The sequence below is a fragment of the Rhamphochromis longiceps genome, linkage group LG12, assembly GCF_057381845.1.
Source record: "Rhamphochromis longiceps isolate RC_006_pf linkage group LG12, R_longiceps_female_GT1.1, whole genome shotgun sequence".
NCBI classification, from domain to species: Eukaryota; Metazoa; Chordata; class Actinopteri; order Cichliformes; family Cichlidae; genus Rhamphochromis; species Rhamphochromis longiceps.
The window spans coordinates 2818708-2838648 of NC_140568.1; the positions used below are offsets into that span (position 1 = coordinate 2818708).

At 37.1% G+C, this 19941-nt stretch overlaps 1 long non-coding RNA gene across 1 annotated transcript; it reads left to right on the plus strand.

Annotated features, from left to right (window-relative positions):
* The first annotated feature begins 2178 nt into the window (after positions 1–2178).
* LOC146656569 (uncharacterized) lies at positions 2179–4735 on the plus strand. The gene is made up of 5 exons (XR_014914170.1): positions 2179–2243; positions 3156–3324; positions 3651–3895; positions 4024–4132; positions 4252–4735. It is a non-coding gene; the product is annotated as an uncharacterized LOC146656569 (long non-coding RNA).
* Positions 4736–19941: the final 15206 nt, after the last annotated feature.

Here is a 19941-nt window from a genome sequence, read left to right on the forward strand (position 1 = left end):
TGGCCCATCATGTTTACAACAGTCTGTCAACAGATTCAGCATAAAAATAATTGATGCACAATATTAACATACATCCATATCTGCCAAAGTCTTAAAAATTAAATATCTGTATATAACAAAAACAACCCCCCCCCCCCCCCCCCCCCCGAAATTAAACAAAGTACACTTCACAACATTACATATGCACATGTGCTGCAAGTGTTTACATACATTCACTCCATTCCAAATCACACTTTTCTATGGAAGCCCGTTTCCGCCATTAAAAAACAAAACAAAACAAAAAAAAAACAAGTATCCATATCCATACCTATAATTTCGAGTTACTTCTCTCAAAATCTCGAGTTAATAACTCGAGATTTTGAGTTAGCTCTTCCAATCAGTAATCGATGTGAATGAGGTCACTTTCTTGTTACCCAGAAGCATATGGCACAAAGTAACACACACTCAAAACAGGATTGCAACAAAATGGCGCTTTTGCGAGTACGTTTGCTGATAGTAACGCCGTGTGATTCAGCTAATAACACAAGGATTCCATCATTGTTGAAGCCACGCTGAAAATACTCAGTAATCTGTTTATTCATGACTGGATGTAATACGGGTAGCTTAGCTGTAGCATTTGTACCTGAGGGCTTCAGCTTCAGGGCAACAAGGAAATTACGTCATTCAGATTACTGACTGGCAGTGCTAACTCGAAATTTTGAGTTACTTTTCTCAAAATTTTGAGTTAATAAGTTGAAATTTCGAGAAAATATCTAAAAATTTCAAGATATGGATCCTTTTTTTTTTGTGGCAGAAACGGGCTTCCATACTTTTTCTTTACTCTTAGTCTGTATTGTATTTGGCCATACAATTTACATAATGTTGCATGGAATATGAATACAATAGGAAGATACTACTACCTCATTTCAATATCATTTTCACCAAATTATGACATGCACACCACCCTTCAACAAACGTTACAAATATTTTCTCAAGTGTTGTTTTTCCCTCCCCTGATATTTTCAGACAATCAATCATTTTATTCACTTTCAGCCTAAAATGAAATTCTGCCCATTTGACAGAACATTCAGCCTCCAAATCAATTGTTGGCCCGTTCACGCAGTTTATTCCTGAGCAGCTGTACCTTGGCATCCAGATGAAGGAAGAAATTCTGAAATTGACTATGTGCACGAGACAATGCTAACTTCCTGGTTTGACACCGGATGTGGGGTTGTGCATTTCCGGTAGCTTTACTTTGCGGTCAATCGCTACTGCGAAGATATCCTCCAAAATCATGTCCAAAACTCGAAAACGGAAAGATGGCGTTAAGTTACAAAGAGCAGAAGCTGGGAACACTCACCGCTGTTGTGTCATAAAAAATCTAATGATCAATTTTGACGTTTAAAGAGTTTCGATCGATCAGTTGTTTACATCACTCAACACAAGCTGAACTGCATCACTGCAGCAGAAGACACATCGTCCACATTCAGAAGCACATCTCTGTGTAGTGACTGGTCTCATGATTTAAACAGGCAAATGTTCAGCATTCAAACTACAGGTGAAGAATAGTCAAACCAGATGTTTCCCCCATTACGTCGAGATCAGCTAGTCAAGTACACACCTACACAGCATGTTAACAAACCGTGAAAAAAGCCACACAAAAAATGAATGATTACTGGTAACGGTTTCTATACATTAGTATTTACGAAGGGTATGTTGTGACTTACCTTAAAAATTACAGCGGTCCCTAGCTATAACGCGGTTCACCTTTCACCTCGCTGTTTCGTGGATTTTTTAGTGCAAGTTTGCATGCTTTATTTTACGTCACATTGTGTCCTGCGTCCTGATCGCTGCAGACGATCTCCTCCGTGACGTCTCTCCTGTACAGGACAGAATCGCTGCATCGATGCTAGCAGTGTGACTGAAGTGCAGTGCTGGATGTCCACGATGTCCACGAAACGTTTTGCACCGTCAAAAAATAAAATTGGCTACTTGATTTCACCTATCGCTGGTTATTTGAGAAGGGTCTAGCTGCAGCCACTGTGGAGCTCCACAGTAACCGGATACACGTGACCTCCACACTAACCGGAAACACGTGACCTCCACACTAACCGGAAACACGTGACCTCCACACTAACCGGAAACACGTGACCTCCACACTAGCCGGATACACGTGACCTCCACACTAACCGGAAACACGTGACCTCCACACTAGCCGTAAACACGCATGGATACCGTGGAAGTCTTGCAAGTTGATCACAAAGGTTGGTTAAGTCTTTCTTAAATAAATTTGCCGTTAGTGATTTCATAATTCTAGGAATCGTCTAGTTTTCTTACAATGATCACGTTGCCACTTATTTAGCGTTACAACAACATTCCTCCTTATTTTAACGTTTTTTCATCGTGCTCCATGGCAGAGAAACACACAGATATGCTTTTTCCTGGGCCTGGTTTCAGTAAGAGAGCTGGATTAACGGCTTCTGTGGGCGAGAAGAAGCAAAAACCACATTTTGCATTAGAGTATGATTTATTGTTGGCGTCAGAGATACAAAATAACGAATACTTCAATACTGTACTTAAGTAGAATTTTCTGGTATCTTTACTGCTGTACTTTTTTGTGCCTACTGTATACTTCTTTATACGTCTACTTCTCACATTTTAGCACGCGTATCTGTACTTTGTAATCCGTACATTTGTAAATCAGCCCCCCGCACGCTGCTTTGGACGCAAGATTACTTCAAAATTTTGTACATAAATTATATTTTAGACCCTGTACTTCTTACTTCGACTTGACTAAAAAGTCGAGTCAGTGCTTTCTAAACAGAGGTATCTAAACTGTAGTAAGGAACGTGTGTACTTGTGACACCTTTGGTTAGCGTCAACACTGTAAATTTCATCACAAACAGATTTAGATATTTATCAATACTTCTATTCATTATTCTTTTCTGTACAGCTTTTTTATTGCCCAGATTTTAGTTAGCCCCTGTTCAATTGACTGTTATATGTCAATAGAAACATGTCTCACAAATTAAAGTGTCTTGTAAAATATTTGTGGGGGTTTTTTTTCAAGAATTTTCTTCCCAAATCTATTACATGCCAACTGTAAATTGTTATTTCTGCTAAATCCTTAACTTAAATGTATATATGGTGTTTATCTGTTTCTCTCTCTGTTTTAGATGCACACATCAATCTGGAATTCGGGCTTAAAGCCAGAATTGCAGGAATGCAACACGTGTTGCAGAGGACTCTTTCACTGCCCTCTGTGCCCCACTTTCAGCCCTACTGTCAGGGCAAAGATTGAGGAGCATCTAAGTGTGCATATAAAAAATGCTTTGCCTTTCAAAGGTATGTTTGTATTAAATATACTTTATAGTTATAAATATGCACTTTTTTAAGCACTTCTGCAGTATCTTTGTTGACTTAAAAGTTGCTGTTGATATTGTACAGTTCAGTGCATTCATCTGCAACAAAAATAGTTTTTATAAAATATATTTTTATTTACTTTTCACCACTTTTCTTGACATAAGTTTTGTGATCCATACCATTTTGCTTTCATTATTGAGGTTGGCTTGGATGTTTTTGTTAACATGTACAATCTGATTGTTAGACAAATTGATTGCATTCTATACAACTACATTTAAATTACATCTGTTTGTTTTTTTCTCTTACAGATAAAATGATATGCCGGTGCAGGCTGCCTTGTAGGACAACAGGACACTTTCACTGCCCTGTCTGTAAGATTACAATCATACGGCGTGGGGATATGGCAAGGCATTTATTGTCTTGTCAGCATTCTTCAATGCCAAGTCAGCCACCATTATCAGGACTGCTCCCCGCTGAACTCTCCGAGGAGACCCGTATTCCTCCGGCAGTACTCTTCGAGGAGCCCCGTTTCCCCCCCAAGGTTTTGTCTTCGGTATCTGAACCATTTTCTGAGTCTTTGTTAGAACATTCATTGGCTCTACCCTCTGTGTTCAATAAAACTGCAGCTGATGGAAAGTCCATGAAAATGACATGCCCTCACTGTGGCCTTACTCTTCATAGCTCTGGCAAGCTATTTGCACACTGGAGAGAGGAAGCCAAAGCTGTGCTTGAAGGACAACACGTGCCCATTTTCAGACTGAAAAAGCGCAAGTTCCAGGAAGTCGGTCAAGTCAGTATTCACTTTAAACAGTAGTGTAATTACATGGTTAGTGAAATTTGAATAACTGTTAAAAAACTGTTCTGCAACAGAGAAATAACTATGTTTTCATCCCCATTTGCCTGACACAGGAGCCAGCAGTTGTTGAAGATCTGCGTCCTGCTGTGCAGTGGGTTGTCCAAAATAAGGCACTTTTCTGTGGACATGTAACAATGCCCAAATATCTGTCCTTAAATCAAGGGGACCAGCAGAGGGTCTTAATAGACATGTCAGAGGAAGAAGACACTGGAGCAAGGGACTTGTTCCTCTTTGTTTTTCAGTTTGCAGAGGACATGGAGCTCTTTTTGAAAGCATGTGCTGATGAGCAGGGGCTAAGGGTCAGTGCTATGTTTGACATGTAATGGACAAATGAAGGCACTGGCTGTGTTTGTTTGTTTGTTTAATATGTTGTTGTTGTTGTTTTTTTGTTTTGTTTTTTTGCGTAGTACAAAATTCCAATTAAACTTATTTCAAAATGTTGTTCACTTTATTCTGTCCATACTTATAATAAAGGATTACAGTGTAACAGCATTAAATGTAAATGTAACAGCATTTTTTTTAAACTTGTAATTTAAAAATAAAAAGCTTATTGTTGATATTAACAGTAAAGAATTGCAATCAATAATATTTTTATACATTTTAAACATTAACACTCTGGGCTCTATCCTGGCCATTTGTGGACACTTCACTTATTCTTTTTTTTGACTACTGCACTGCAGTGGACCAAAAGAATGACACGGGTTTGATCTTAAGGATCTAATAGTTGTGTGTGTTGTGCATGACATTGCCACACAAATATGTATTTGCAAGATAGAGTAGAATAAATTATGACGCATGAAATATTACATAGGCTGCAGTGAATTTCTGTTGATACAGACTATTGAGCTTTGAGTTTCCCAGTCAAACTTAGCTTTGAAGCACATGCTAACAACACTTTTACTCTTGTACATTTCATAACAAGACACCATAGCCAAAATATTAACAAAATATATATTATTAAAAAATTCAAAGCTGCAGCACATACAGCAACAAACACCGTTAGTAAATGTGTCCTGGAGTTTATGCAGGTGCAGAAAGTGCTGCTGCTGTAAGTCAGCCTAACAGCTTCCAGATCAATTATTTTTCTGGAAAGATGGTAGGAAGGGCATCACTGCTCATTTCTACAGTCTCCCAGATCTTGGAATACAATCCCTTTGTACCATGAAACCACGTCGCAGTACTAGGAGTCCACTAAAACCTATAAAGAGAGTGATCCCGGAAGAAATGGGGCACACACTAGTGACCTCAACAATTGCAAGACAGCCTTTTCCCCGATGCTCAGATACAATTTTGATTTTGATGAAAAGGACTGGTGCTATTTTAAAGAGTCACGTCGGCAAAAGTAGATAAATGTTTTAAGAAATATACATTTTATAGCATTTTGTGAACATACACAAAAAGTGGCCATTTTTGGCAACAAACAAGCTGAGAGAGAGTTTTATATTTTTTGCTCTCCTTGAACAAAAATAATAGTGCATAATAATCAATGTTGATGTTAATCAATTAGATGTCCCAGACACTACTATTAATAATACAGCAGCCCCTTGTTTATCGCTGGTGTTACGTTCAAAAAATAACCCGCGGTAGGTGAAATCCATGAAGTAGCCAACTTTATTTTTTACAATTATTATAGATGTTAAGACTGTAAAACCCCTCACTACATGCTTTATACACTTTTCTCAGACAGGCATGAACATTTTCACACTTTTGTCTTTTGTTTAAACACTCTTAGAGTTCAAACCTTCGTAGAAACATAAGTCCGGATTATGGAATGAAACCTAAAGGTGCATTTGAGGGTGCAAAACGTTTCGTCGGCATTGTTGTGTTTGTTTGGGAGAAAACTTACAAACATACAGTACAGCACTTAATAATAATAATGGATACTTTATTGATCCCCATGGGGAAATTACTTGTTTTTCTCTGCATTTGACCCATTCACTCAGTGAAGCAGTGGGCAGCCCACTAAGCAGGCGCCCGGGGAGCAGTGTGTAGGGACGGTACCTTGCTCAGGGGTACCTCAGGGTAGCCGTTAAGTGGATTCGAACCGCCGACCTTCCGATCATGGGGCGACCGATCATGGGGCGACCACTTTACCTACTGAGCTATCCCTGCCCCTTCAGAGTTACATTGCTAGCGATCGAAGATTTATGTAAATTCGACAAGCTAAACGCATTCTGTACTGTACAGCAGGAGTCCCCAACCTTTTTGCACCACAGACCACTTTAATGTCAGACAATATTTTCAGGGAACGACCTTTAAGGTGTCGCGGATAAATACAACAAAAGAATAAAAAAAAGACACTGTGGTATTTTGTAAATATAATAATAAACGTGACTTGAGCTGTGCGCCAGCAACAATGACAGTGACATCCTCCTCTCTGCTTCTTAACGTGCTCTGGTCGCTATGGTAACGCGTAAATAGTTCTTTCAAAATAAGACACACAACTACAACCATACATTTCACACCGGAGGATCAACTCTCGCGGAACGGTACCAAAAGACTCACGGACCGGCCTATTAGGGACCGCTCCTGTACAGGAGACACTGGACTAGATTGATTGATAATGGTCTACAGCAATCAGAACGCACAACACGATGTACTGTAAAAAAAAAAAAAAAAATCAGCGAAACAGCAAGTGTCACTTTTGGCCACGAACAATTTAGGGCATGGTGAATTTTTTTGAACAAACCCAGAGTGTTAAAAAAAAAAAAAAACCCACTTAAAACCATTTTTATTTCTCAGCAGCATCAATAGTAACAAAAACGCAATTTAGTTTTCGCTGTCATAGTCGATTTAACTGAAGTTACGTGTTTCCGGTTACTGTGGAGCTCCACAGTGGCTGCAGCCAGGTGCTCTTGGGGGGTTATTTTTAGAACATAACACCCGCGATAAACGAGGGACAGCTGAGAAATATAGCATTTGAATCCCTTTTCTCTTTTGCTCTGAGGCGCGGGGAAAAAATATCGACAAGTCGATGAACATCATTTACAGATATATTGGGTAAATACCCAAGACATCTATAGAAATGTAAATCGCCACTTGATTCATTCATTTGCTTTTGGACCGTAAACCAGGCGCGAATAGGACACCGGAAACAAAGCTCCCCACAGGAGTTTCCGCACCGGAAGTAGCATATGCTAACGTGCACATAGTCAATTCTTCAAAGCAAGCATTCTAACAAGAGTGGTTCCTGTATCAGTGGAAAAACTGCAGCTCATGGTTGATACAGTACACCGACTGGGGAAGAAAGACAATGCAGTGAGCAACAAGGTGCCAAGACCAATCATCATACAGTTCAGCATGAGGACGGCAAGGGATGAAGTATGGAGGAAATCCAAAGAGGCCAGGGTCTGCAAAGAACTGAACATAAAATTTAAAGAAGACTTCTCCAAAGAAGACCGTGAAGCTCGGATCAAGCTGTGGCCCAAGGTGCAGGAAGCTCGAAACAACGGCAAAAGAGCATTCCTAAAGGAGGGTTATGCAATAATAGACGGTAAAAGGATCGACCTGTGAGATGCACTTGAAGAAGTCACTACAAGTTAACCATAAAATGTGGGTATGTATGTGTGTATATATATGTTTATATATACATATCTGTTAAAAATACACAAATAAAAAATAGGAGAGGGTCAAAAAGCAAAGCCGTAGTTAAACGTGGGCTATCCAGAGCTAAAATTGCCGCATATATAAAGGGGTAGTACTGTGATAGGGTCGGAGTACTGTTATGATTACATAGGTAGGACACTAGGCTTATTCCTGCTTCAAGCACTTTTTTTTCTTCTAGTAAGTGCCAAGGAAGCCGTTACTGTTCTTGTTTTGTATTTTGTTCTTGCGTTTTTTGTTTTTTCTTTATCTTATAGATGGCTGTTCTATTAAGTTCCTTAAATGTTCGAGGCTTAAAAAACAATGTCAAACGTAAGGCCATGTTCTTATTCTGCAAGGAAATTAAGGCAAACATTTTGTTTTTACAAGAAACACATTCTGGTAAGGAAGAGGAAACATTTTGGAAACATCAATGGGGAGATAGTATTCTTTATTCACATGGTACTACTCACTCAGCAGGAGTTATGATCTTATTCAACAAATTTGCAGGGAGAGTTATTGATCATAAAAGCGACAGAATGGGGCATTGGATCATGGTGTTGGTAGAAGTCTGTGAACAGAAAATTATTCTTATTAACGTGTATGGATACAATAACAGGTCGCTAAATAGAAATATGATGTCTAACTTAAGTAAATTAATTGCAAAGTGGAGTACTACATATGGTTCTACCCAGGTGATAACTGGAGGCGATTTTAACCTGGCTCCTAACTCATGGCTTGACAGACAACCACAAAGAGGAAATCAACCAGAACACGATAGCATTATTTGTGACTTTTGTACGACAACCAATATGATCGATTATTGGAGGATGACAAACCCAAATACGAAGAAATATACTTGGTTTAGTCCATCAAATAAAAACGTATGTTCAAGATTAGATTATTGGCTTGTCTCCCAAACAGTATCATCATATGTTACGAAATGTGAGACCCAGTCAACCCCACTTACTGATCATTGTCTGATAAGTCTCTTATTATCTCTACGTAAACAACAAAGATCTGACAACATATGGAAATTTAACAATAGTTTATTACAAAACGAAGACTTCTGTAAACAAGTTAAAGAACTTAAATCATAAATTAACAATATGAGCATGACTAATGTCAGTAAATGGGAATGGTTTAAATATAATGTGAAACAATTAGCTATAGAAACGGGAAAGAAAGTGTCTGCCCTACGCGTATGTGAACAGAAAAATCTAATTGAACAAATTCATTTATTATGTGGTAAACCCTGTAGGACTGCGGAAGAGTCAGAACGCTTACAATCTTTACAAAATAAGCTAGATGAGGTGTACTTGATTAAAGCTAAAGGAGCATATGTAAGGTCTAGAGCCAAGTGGATTGAACATGGAGAAAAAAATTCATCTTATTTCTATAGTCTAGAGAAGCGTAGACAAACAAAGAAAAAAATAACTAAATTGAGTAAGGATGGTACTATAATTGAGGAACCAAACAAAATAAGTGAGGAAATTAACATGTTCTATAGTAATCTGTATAAATCAAGAACTGAAAAAGAAAATGCAGATATCTTTTTTGATATGATTAAAGATCAGGTTAAAAAATTGGAAGAGGATGATAAAACATGGTTAGAAGAAGATTTGAAAATATCCGAATTAGATACAGCTCTAAAACAAATGAAAAATGGAAAATCGCCTGGAATTGATGGTTTAACGATTGAATTTTATAAAACCTTTTGGCAAGACATTAAAGATTTGTTATTTAATGGCTTTTTGGATTGTTTAAAAAATGAAGAACTATCCCCAACAATGAAAACAGGATTAATAACCTTATTACCCAAACCAAACAAAGATTTACAAATGCTAGACAATTGGAGACCCATAACACTTTTATGTAACGACTACACAAATTATTAGCCTTAGTATATGCAAATAGGCTTAAAAGCGTCTTAACCAAATTGATTGATGAGTGCCAATCAGCGTTTATTAAAGGAAGGCAGATTCATAATAACATAAGATTAATATTAGATATGATTGACTATCGATCCTTTATTAATTCAGAAAGTTTAATACTATTTATTGACTTTTTTAAAGCATTTGATTCAATAGACCATAATTTTTTATTTAGATCTTTAGAACTTTTTGGATTTGGAAACAAATTTTGCAAAGTGATCAAACTGTTCTACAAGCAAATTTATAGTTATGTTTCGCTCAATCCAGGCATAACATCTAGGATAGACATATTCTGTGGAATTCGACAGGGTTGCCCAATTTCTCCAAAATTATTTATTCTTTGCACTCAATTAATGGCTTACCTCATTGTGAACCATTCAGACATCGAAGGAATAAACATTTTTGATATTGAACTGAAAATAAGTCAGTTTGCAGATGACACAGTAATATTTTTAAAGGATAAATCAATACTCGAGAAAGCATTGAATGTCATTTCAATTTTTTCTAAAGCTTCAGGCTTGTGTCTGAACCTAAAGAAGTGTGAACTTTTGCCACTTTATGATTGTTTGGAAAATAGCATGAGGACGATTCCAGTGAAAAATGAAGTTAAGTATCTAGGCATCTATTTAGACAAAGACATCAACACTAGAGAATCAAAAAACCTAAAAGACAAAATTGATGGCATGTCCAAAACACTAAATCATTGGTTGACGAGAGATATTACAATTTTTGGACGCAATCTATTATCCAAATCAGAGGGCGTCTCAAAGATGGTTTATCCAGCATACTCACTATACATTACCCTGAAAAGCATTAAAAAGATTAACTCTATAATCTATCAATTCATTTGGCGCAATAAAAAACATTACATTAAAAAATCACAACTTGTCAAAGATTACGCTAAAGGTGGTATAAAGTCAATTGATTTTCAATCAATGGTTGGAGTATTTAAAATAAACTGGATAAAAGCCTTCCTCTTGAAACCTGACTCCATATGGTTCCATATCCCAAAAAATATTTTCAAAAAGGTGGGAGGGTTGGATTTTCTCCTGAAATGTGATTTTGATATATTGAAGTTGCCTGTGAAACTGTCAGAATATCATAAGCAGGTCTTGTCTTATTGGAAGATGGTGTTTGCCCATAACTTTTCACCACATTGCTCCACCTTGTGGAATAACAGAACAATTACAATTAATAAGAAGTCATTGTTTATTAAAGAGTGGTTTGAAAAAAACATAATCTTTATAACAGACTTACTTGATGAAAGGGGTCAGTTTCTCTCAGTGGGTGTTTTTAATGCGAAGTTTAACATTCAGTGTTCCCTTAGAGAATATGACAAGGTTTGTAAGGCAATCCCCCTTACCTCTGTTGAGTTTGATTCAAGGTTATTTGTATTACTCTAAGGCACAAATTAGTCTACCTTCTTTACATCTAAACCAGATTCCTTTGACGGATAAAAACTGTAATAATAAAACCATGAACAAGATATTTAAAAACAAATTATTTCACGACTTTAACAGTAACACAAAACTAAAAGGGAGTAATGTTAAAATAACGAACAAATATACGCACTTTTTAAAATGGCCTATCCCCCCCAAAGTCAAAGAAATGCAATTTAAAATAATTAATGGATATTACCCAGCAGCTGAAATGCTTAAAAAAAGGTTTGGGTTTGAGGTAGAGCCATGTGGATTTTGTTCACAAAATGCGGAAAGTATTGATCATTTGTTTTTTTCCTGCTCAGTAACAACTGACTTTTGGCAAGATCTAGTAGACTGGTTGAGTATAAGAATAGATGGGATGACCCCACTGACTCTAACACAAGTTTTATATAATAATGGTGATCCATCTAAGGAACTGTCCATGCTACACAAGGTGGTGATAATTATGGGCAAATACCACATACACAAATGCAAATGGCAAAGTAAAAGACCTTCCCTAACTGTATTGAAAATTGAATTAAAATCTTTTTTGTCATCTTTAGAATTACTGAGGGATTCATGTAAAGAGGCTGCTTTGATATGCAACAATGGGACTCAATCTCTATCCTTTTAATGATTGTGTTTTTGGTGTACTAAGTAAGCCACATGTATGTTAAAGTGTTCGCAGAAAGGAAACTGTTATATGTCATAAAAATGGCCTTCATATATTTATGTATATGTATATATGTGGTTTTTTTGTTTTGTTTTGTTTTGTTTGTTTTGTTTGTTTTGTTTTTTTTCGTTTGATTTCTTATTCAACCTTTTCAAGATGTTGTTGCACAAATGTTGTCTCCCAACGAGAGATTGTAATATGTGCATAAATTTAATTAAAGTATTTAAAAAAAAAAAAAAAAATTCTTCAAAGCAAGCTTTCGGTTCGTGAGGGTAAACGAGATTCAGCGTTCAGCGATTACTGCCACCTTCTGGATGTAAGAAGTATAGCCTTCTTATTCACTTAAATGCTATGTGATCAAGTAACAAATTAGTATTTGGTACAGATATTAACAGACACAATTATGTAGACTGTTAGAAAAATATATTTTTTTAGTTTAAGCATTCATTTTTTGAGTATACACTTTACACTGCAGAAAAAACAAGAAGCAGGAAGAAAAGCAGGCACAGATGAGAGGTTTGTATATGAAGTAAAGCCCATTTGAGCTTTTTTACTTGACTCCTCGTGTTCAAATTTTGTTTATAAGATTTTGTTTTCTTCCACTAAGAAAAAAAAACATTTAAAGCACCACAGTGGCAACCTGACATCACACAGAAATGTCACATATTAAACTGAAGCTCTGCAGAGAGGGCAATCATAAGGAAGCAGTTCATTTAATTTGTAGATTCGAGCTGCTCTTCACCTTTTTGCCCAGCAGGTGTCACCAGAGAGGACTGTGTTGAAAAGCTTCACGTAATGAACCTTTTTACAAGCTGCACAAAGCTTCATTTGGCCATCATAGCAGCTGTGGCCTCTCTCGTTCCCGTGTCTTGTTCTTTGTCTCTACAGTTATGAGTTTTGAGCGCCATGCCTTTTTCTTTTACAATCCGGTGCGGACCTCCTTCTTCTTCTCCTCCCCCTCCTTCGTTTTCTTCTTCTTCTGTTTTAATGGCGGATGTTAAACACTTTTTGGATGCATTACTGCCACCTTCTAGATCAGCGAATGGATTACAATCTACCGCACCACCACTATATTCTTTTTAAAATTCCCGTTTCTTTCCACAACATATCAACAAAAACTGTATCCCCTTAGGCTCTTTGAGGTAATACTCTCATCCTTATCTTATTCTTGTTCTTGTGAAGGTTTCTGACTAACACCTCTCTCATGGCAGTATTTCTTACCATCTAAGAAAATATATGCTCTGTTGAAATTCATCTGCAATAATCCCAATAACCTGAAGCATGTTTGCTAACTATTTTACATGTGCCATTTAATCCTGTATGGCCAACTTTCATCCGTGATATAACATCCTCTTGTTTTTATTTATTCTGTGACATATTATAAAATCACCTTCTTTCTTTTGAATATTGTAATAATATGTAGCCCTTACTTCCCTATCCCATTCTTCTTGGCATTTGTTTTTAATATGCAACTTAACTTCAGTTTTGCTCATTTTTACATTAAAATCTAACACGTTTTTATTTGCTGAACATTTGCAAATTTATCAGCCAACCTGTTTCTCTCTGTGCCAATATGTGCAGGAACCCACATTAACTTGACCACTGTACCATTTCTTTTTATCCTGAAACTTGAATGAGTTTTTTCTAATGCAATGTCTGGTCTTGGCTCTGACTGCATATATGAATACGTGTTAAAGCGCTACTTGAGTCTGAACATACTAAAACCTTCCTCACTCTAGCTTCCTCTACCAAATCTAATGCCATCAGAATTAGCATTAGTTCTCCTGTATAAACTGCTAAATTGTCTGTTATTCCTTTATTTTCCACAATATTTTGATCTGGAATAACAAAGGATATACCTACTCTACTTTCGAGCATTTCAGAAGCATCTGTAATGATCTTGATATATTCCAAATATTCCCTTTCCATGTATTTACCCACCTCTTTACTGTCTGTCTCCCTTTTGAAGCAAATGTTAGTCAGTAACTTGTCCAAGGATCCGTGGTGGAATCTCTGCCCCTCCAGGATCTTAATATATTTAAAATCCTTTTACCCTTTTGTTATTTATCTGCATACATTTTCCATGTAAGTTTATATTTTTCTATAATGTCCTCATATAATTTAACATTAATATGAAGATTTGATTTCTTATTTGAAAGACCACAACTTTTTTTGGATGATGAAAATCTAAATCCCCATGCTAATGCCCAAGACTCTAAATTGTTTAAAGCCTCTTGCAATGTTGCTTTAATGAATTCTTTATTTCTTCCCTTCTTCCAAATAATCCCATCATCTGCAAATAGCGAGATACCCATGGACTGTATTGCTAAAAAATATAATTGATCATGATAGTAAATAAAACTGGACTAATTATACTGACTTATGAATTATTTAAAAAAATTAAGACGGACTTTTGCGAGATCTCGCAAAACAAACTCGGGATCTCGCAAAACTTTTAGCCACATTCTTCGGACGCCGGCTCGAAGTCGACCGGGAGGTCGAGGCACGATGTGCCGGGAAAGCGGTGTTCCTCCCGGCTGTAGTGGGTCTCGACCTCCCGTTAGCTCGAAGCTAACGGAAGAATGCGGCTAAAACTTTTGTGAGATCCCGAGTTTGTTTTGCGAGATCTCGCAAAAGTTTTGCGAGATCCCGAGTTTGTTTTGCGAGATCTCGCAAAAGTTTTGCGAGATCCCGAGTTTGTTTTGCGAGATCTCGCAAAAGTCCGTCTTAATTTTTTTTTCTCCCATGTCCCCTGCGGGGCTCAGTAAAATATGCAATAACTGATTTGATCTTTGCCAAGAGTTGTTTCCCCAGATTTCTTTGATGACGTGTTTAATTCTGACAAAGAAAACTTCATATTTATTATGTCCTCTCTACCCTCTTCACCTTAAAGTATTTCAATATTTCCCTGTGAGGTTGTTCCTATTATTATTATTATTATTATTATTATTATTATTATTATTATTAATAAATAATCCTTTGAATTACCAGGCTTTAAAAAAGGTACACCAAACCCTGTCTAATGATTCACAGTATTTTCTCCAATCATCCCTTTTAGCTTTCTTTATGATCCCTCTAACCTTTGCTAGTTTCCCTTGTTTTATTGCTCATGTACATTCTTGTGCCCATCATGGTACAAACCTTTTCTTTTTGTTCCCACGACTTTTAGAATAGCTCGGCTACATAAGTTGTACGAGTTCAATTCATTTATTGGTTTATTTAAATCCAGATTTTTCAAATAACCCTCACTCAGCACCTTAAGCTTGTTCCAATTTCCTTTTCAAATTTCCACTTTCCCTGTGCGTCTGTTCCTCTGATAACAAAAATCGGATGGTGATCACTACCTGCTGTGCTAGCTTTGAATACTCTCCAGCTTCAGATTGTGGAACCAACTTAAGACCAATTGTTGATTCCTCACAAAATCCATCCGTGTACCTGATCCAATATTTTAAATGACCAACTCCTTATTCTCAATTACTCCTTCTAATAATCCCCTATCACTCTCATCCCGAGTCTCCCATAAAGTGTAATGTGAATTAACTCTTTTTCAAATGGGATTGATTGTAGCTTCTCTTTTTCTAACTGCCTACACAAATAATTCCCTCATTTGCCCATCCTACAGCACTGACGTCTAACTCCTGTGTTGTATTGACTTGTATTGACTAATGTTGTGAGAAGCCCCTCAGACGAGCCTTCCCCATGTCTAAGATCAGCCTGCAGTCCTGTATTCCTGTAGTATCTCCTGTTATTAATTTCTTCAATTTATCGAGATCTTCTCCCACAGGAATGCCTGAAATCAGTCCTCTCGCTCCTGTTTTTATTCCCTACTGTAGCCCACACTACATTCATATCTTCACCGTTTGAAAGCCCACCACCACCACTTGCCATTCTGAACCACTCTCAGTCCAGATTATCCCAAAACCCACCATAAAAAAAACATTAGTGGTCAGCCCGGTCCGAATCTTCAAGGCTTCCTTCTTGGAGGTTGGCAGACAACAAAAATACAGTTGGTCCAGTCTTGGACCAAAAATACAAAAAAAAAAAAAATCTCTAATCTTCCATAAAAAGCAGTATATGTCCTGATAACATGCTTTCTTAACTGACGCCTCCCAATGTGCCTTTCACAACCTGTACCCCAACAATGGATTGGCTTTTCCAGCCTTTCATTGGGTTACTCAGATTTACCAATTAGCCAGTTGTAATTCAGAGAAACATGTAGTCCAGCAGAATATTCAATTTAATCTAAAACAGTTTAAATGTTTACACAATAAACAAAGCTCTAAAACAAAAAAATCACACCAAACTAATATTCTGCCTTGTGACAACAATGCGACAGCTTTAAGTTTGCTTTAAGCAGGAAGAAAAGATTTCAAGTTCACTGATTCTGATCCTACTGCATAATTTTCATCTCAGCGACTGACAGGTGCGCATGCAGATGTTTGACGATTGGGCCTTTCCCTATCACATCTTCATTCATTGTTCTTCAGTGACATCCACACTTCCATACCAGAGACACCTGCACTTAGAAAAGCTAGTACCTGAAATGCTCAAGTGTTCTGCTGTATCAGCCAGCTTTATGTAAACGATGTGGCAGCCTGTGGAGGCCAGTACATCACTAAGTTGTATGTTTTTCTATCCGGGTATGGTTTTACTTCACTTGCATGTGTGTTTGAAAAACCAGATGCTTTCGAGATGGTAATGACAGTTTGATGAACATCCCCAAACAAGTAACTGAAGTGCACTGAAATTCTCTGTTTTAAAGAGGCTATAGAGACTGTGTTATCTCTCTGCAGATCGTCTAATGTGGCATATTTCAGCCTTTTCCTCACCCAGTTTCCTTTTTGCCTCTTGACAGCCATGCTTCCGCTAAGACCATTTGTGATAAGGCCTGCCACTTTTTCTTTTGTCCACTGCCTTTCCAGTTTCTTCACATTGTTAAAGTACACACTGCAGAGCATGCAAAGAATGTGCGATTTTTTGGAACAGCCCTTTAGACAGCAAAAATCTTTGGGATTTTTCATAGATTCAGCTAAAAAAATGGGAACAAATTATGTGTTTTTGTGCTGCTAGAAACAAAGTACCTAAAGATACTATTTAAAATGGATCCTTTGTTAATTTGACTGTTATTACAAATTCACCCCTTGAGTTGTTGGCCATTTCATGCTTGAGTCGTTCATAGTTCAGTATTAAATCACTTAAAAAAAGATTCCTCTAAAAATGGTCAGCTAAAAGGAAGCTGAGGAGCTCCCTCGAAGTAAAATATAAAACAATTGGGTTTTATGTAAAAACGTTTCTAATAAAATGCTTAATCAGTTACACATTAGTTTTCCTTTAAAAATAATTCCAAAAAGCACCACAAGATGGCAACATAACACAAGTGACACGATTCACCTGCTCTGTAAGTTTCAGGGAGAGAAGACCACAACCCTATCAGTTTGAAGATTAACAATAAAAATTAAAAAAAAAAAAAATCAAGTATCACACTCTAATTTTACTGGAAAAGGGTTAAACACAATAGCATTTAAAAAAAAAATTCTTAAGATTTTTTTTTTGTTCAGCTTATCTTTGCTTCCCTGCTCATCCAAGCATTTAGACTTAGAGAGACTTAGAGCTTTTTATTGTCATTGTGCAGTTTCTTGCACAGCGAAATTGGGTAGCTGGACCACAATGGTGTAAAAGTAAGAAGAAGAGAAACCAATATACAACGAGGGGGAAAATAAAATAAAATAAAAAGCAATGTATATGTATCCATATATGTGAGTGAAACTATGGTGTATGTGTAAGAAACAGTAAAACAGAAACATGTGGGTCTGTATACAAGGGCAGTTATATAATATAATAAATAAATAAGGGTGGAGGGGCTATGGTCATTTATGGTGGAGATGGTAGCTCTGCTGGGACCAAAATATTGCACATGAGCCACAAATATTGCACATACCAAGGATATTGCACAGAACACGGAAAGACTGAGATATTGCACATAGATGAACAACAGCAGTGTCGATGTGTTGGGGAAGTCTTTACACACTCTTAGTTTGCATTAAGAGTTCTGACAGCCCACAGGAAGAAGCTGTTCTTTAGTCTGTTGGTTTTGCACTTGCAGTTATTTCTGCCTTTAATCTCAAACAAAACCCTTTTTACAGAAGATCAGATGATAAATACACCTTATACCAGACTGTTACCTTAAAGAAGAAGATTTAGGTCAAATTTGATGTGAATGGAATTTGTAACATTTTAACACAGGTGTGGCATACTGATGGCAAACATCAAGCAACAAGCTGTCAGTTATGGGATGTTTGGCAGTACAAGTGTAAACTGTTGGTTTTGTTTTTAAAAAAGGATAATGAAAATGATAAATATATGTGTAAAGATTAGCCCAGAACATGCTTAAAAACACAGTGACCGAATCCATAATACATATAAACGCTGTATTCATGTTAAAAATCAGAGATTTTGCTCAGAGCCACAGTGTATATAAACGGTGAACTACTTCCATGTCTGAAATATTAGTCTGAATACGCACCAGTACTGTCATGGTGACAGTACTGGTGAGGAAAATTAGCAGATAAGAATGAATATGCTCTTTGTCTGCCTGATTTGCTTCCTGCCACTGTGAAGGTACAAGGTACAAGTGATATGCTGAAAAAACTTGTTGTCATCAAAGAGCTGCAGGTTTGATCTCAGTGATGTATCCTCATGGAAGAGACTCATGATGTAATACAAGATCAAAACTAGAGTTGACCATTTTATTCCAAGTTATGAAGCAGTGACAATAAAATATTTGGTGATCAAACGGACAAAGGGAGCCCTCTTGTGGCCACAGATTCTCAGAAACGAGGCTTTGAAATAGAAGCGAGCTCCACCTCCAGACACAAAGAAAACCTGATTGTTTAAAGCTTCCTTTGTAACTTACTCTTTGATGACCCAGCTATTTACTGCTGAATAAAACAACAAAGGAGGAAAGTTGTTTTGTTTTGTTTTTTTAATGTAGGCATCATCTGTTTGTGCTGTGGTTTTACCTTTTCTATCAACACCTGCTGTGGATTTCGGGCATGCATGTAACAGCATTATGATACTTCTTCAGTTATTTCACTGTGGTGAACCCTTTGATTTTATTTGCACAATAATCACTGTATGCTTTTTCTTTGTCATCTTTGAACCTCTAATCTTTTCCCTGAGTCATCTGGTTTAATGCATTTTATGTAAACCGAGCTGCTAGCAGAACTAAAAAGTGGTAAATTTACTGAACATAATGCAATTAGGAGAGAGTCTGGGGAAGTCACACACTTTGTGCATACTGGTGATTTTTGTGTAAATCAATTTGTATTTTGTTTCCTAAATAATTTTATTAAAATACCATATGGAAATATTTTTGGGTCAAGAAAAACCTCAATACATCTAATCTAAACTTTGTCTAATTATCTAATCTATCCAAGTACAGCCGTGTAAGTGCTGCTAATGTAGATGACAGTGTTGCAGAGCTGAAGACCTGTGACTAAAGTGTAGATTTATTTCATGGTGCAGCAAAGGCAAGTTTTTCACTCATAGCAGTAGATACAGTATGCTATCACAGTATAGCATACCCCAGTACAACACAGTGCAGCCAGCTAGGCCCACAGCACCATTATCCCGCTGGTATATTTTTGTAACGTGATATCCTCCATGAGCAGGGTGGGTGGATGCGCTGCGGACTTTCCCTGGACCATACTGACCATCATTAGCTCTTAATGTGGTGAATGCCGGGATGTATTAGCATCAAATGGACTTCCTGACTCAACTCTCTGGAGACAGGCGAACAGATACAATGCTCATGAAGGCACATTACACATGAAGGGAAAAATCAAAGGTTGGATGCATTTGTCCCTGTCTTATTTAGATACAGGGAAAACATTTCCTCCTGTTTTAAATGTTTGAATTAGCCCACATTAGAAGCGTTTCGAGCATGAAGGGTCTTCTTAAAGTCAGGCCATCTCAATAAGATTCAAAACCTTCATTTAGTTTCTCTTTATTGTTCGTTTATTTATTTGTTTTGCTTTTTCAGCAATGGTTGTAATGGGACATAAACCGTTAAAAAAGTTCAACTTTCATGTCATCGATCCACATAACATTTTCATCAAAGTCTTGGGGATCATC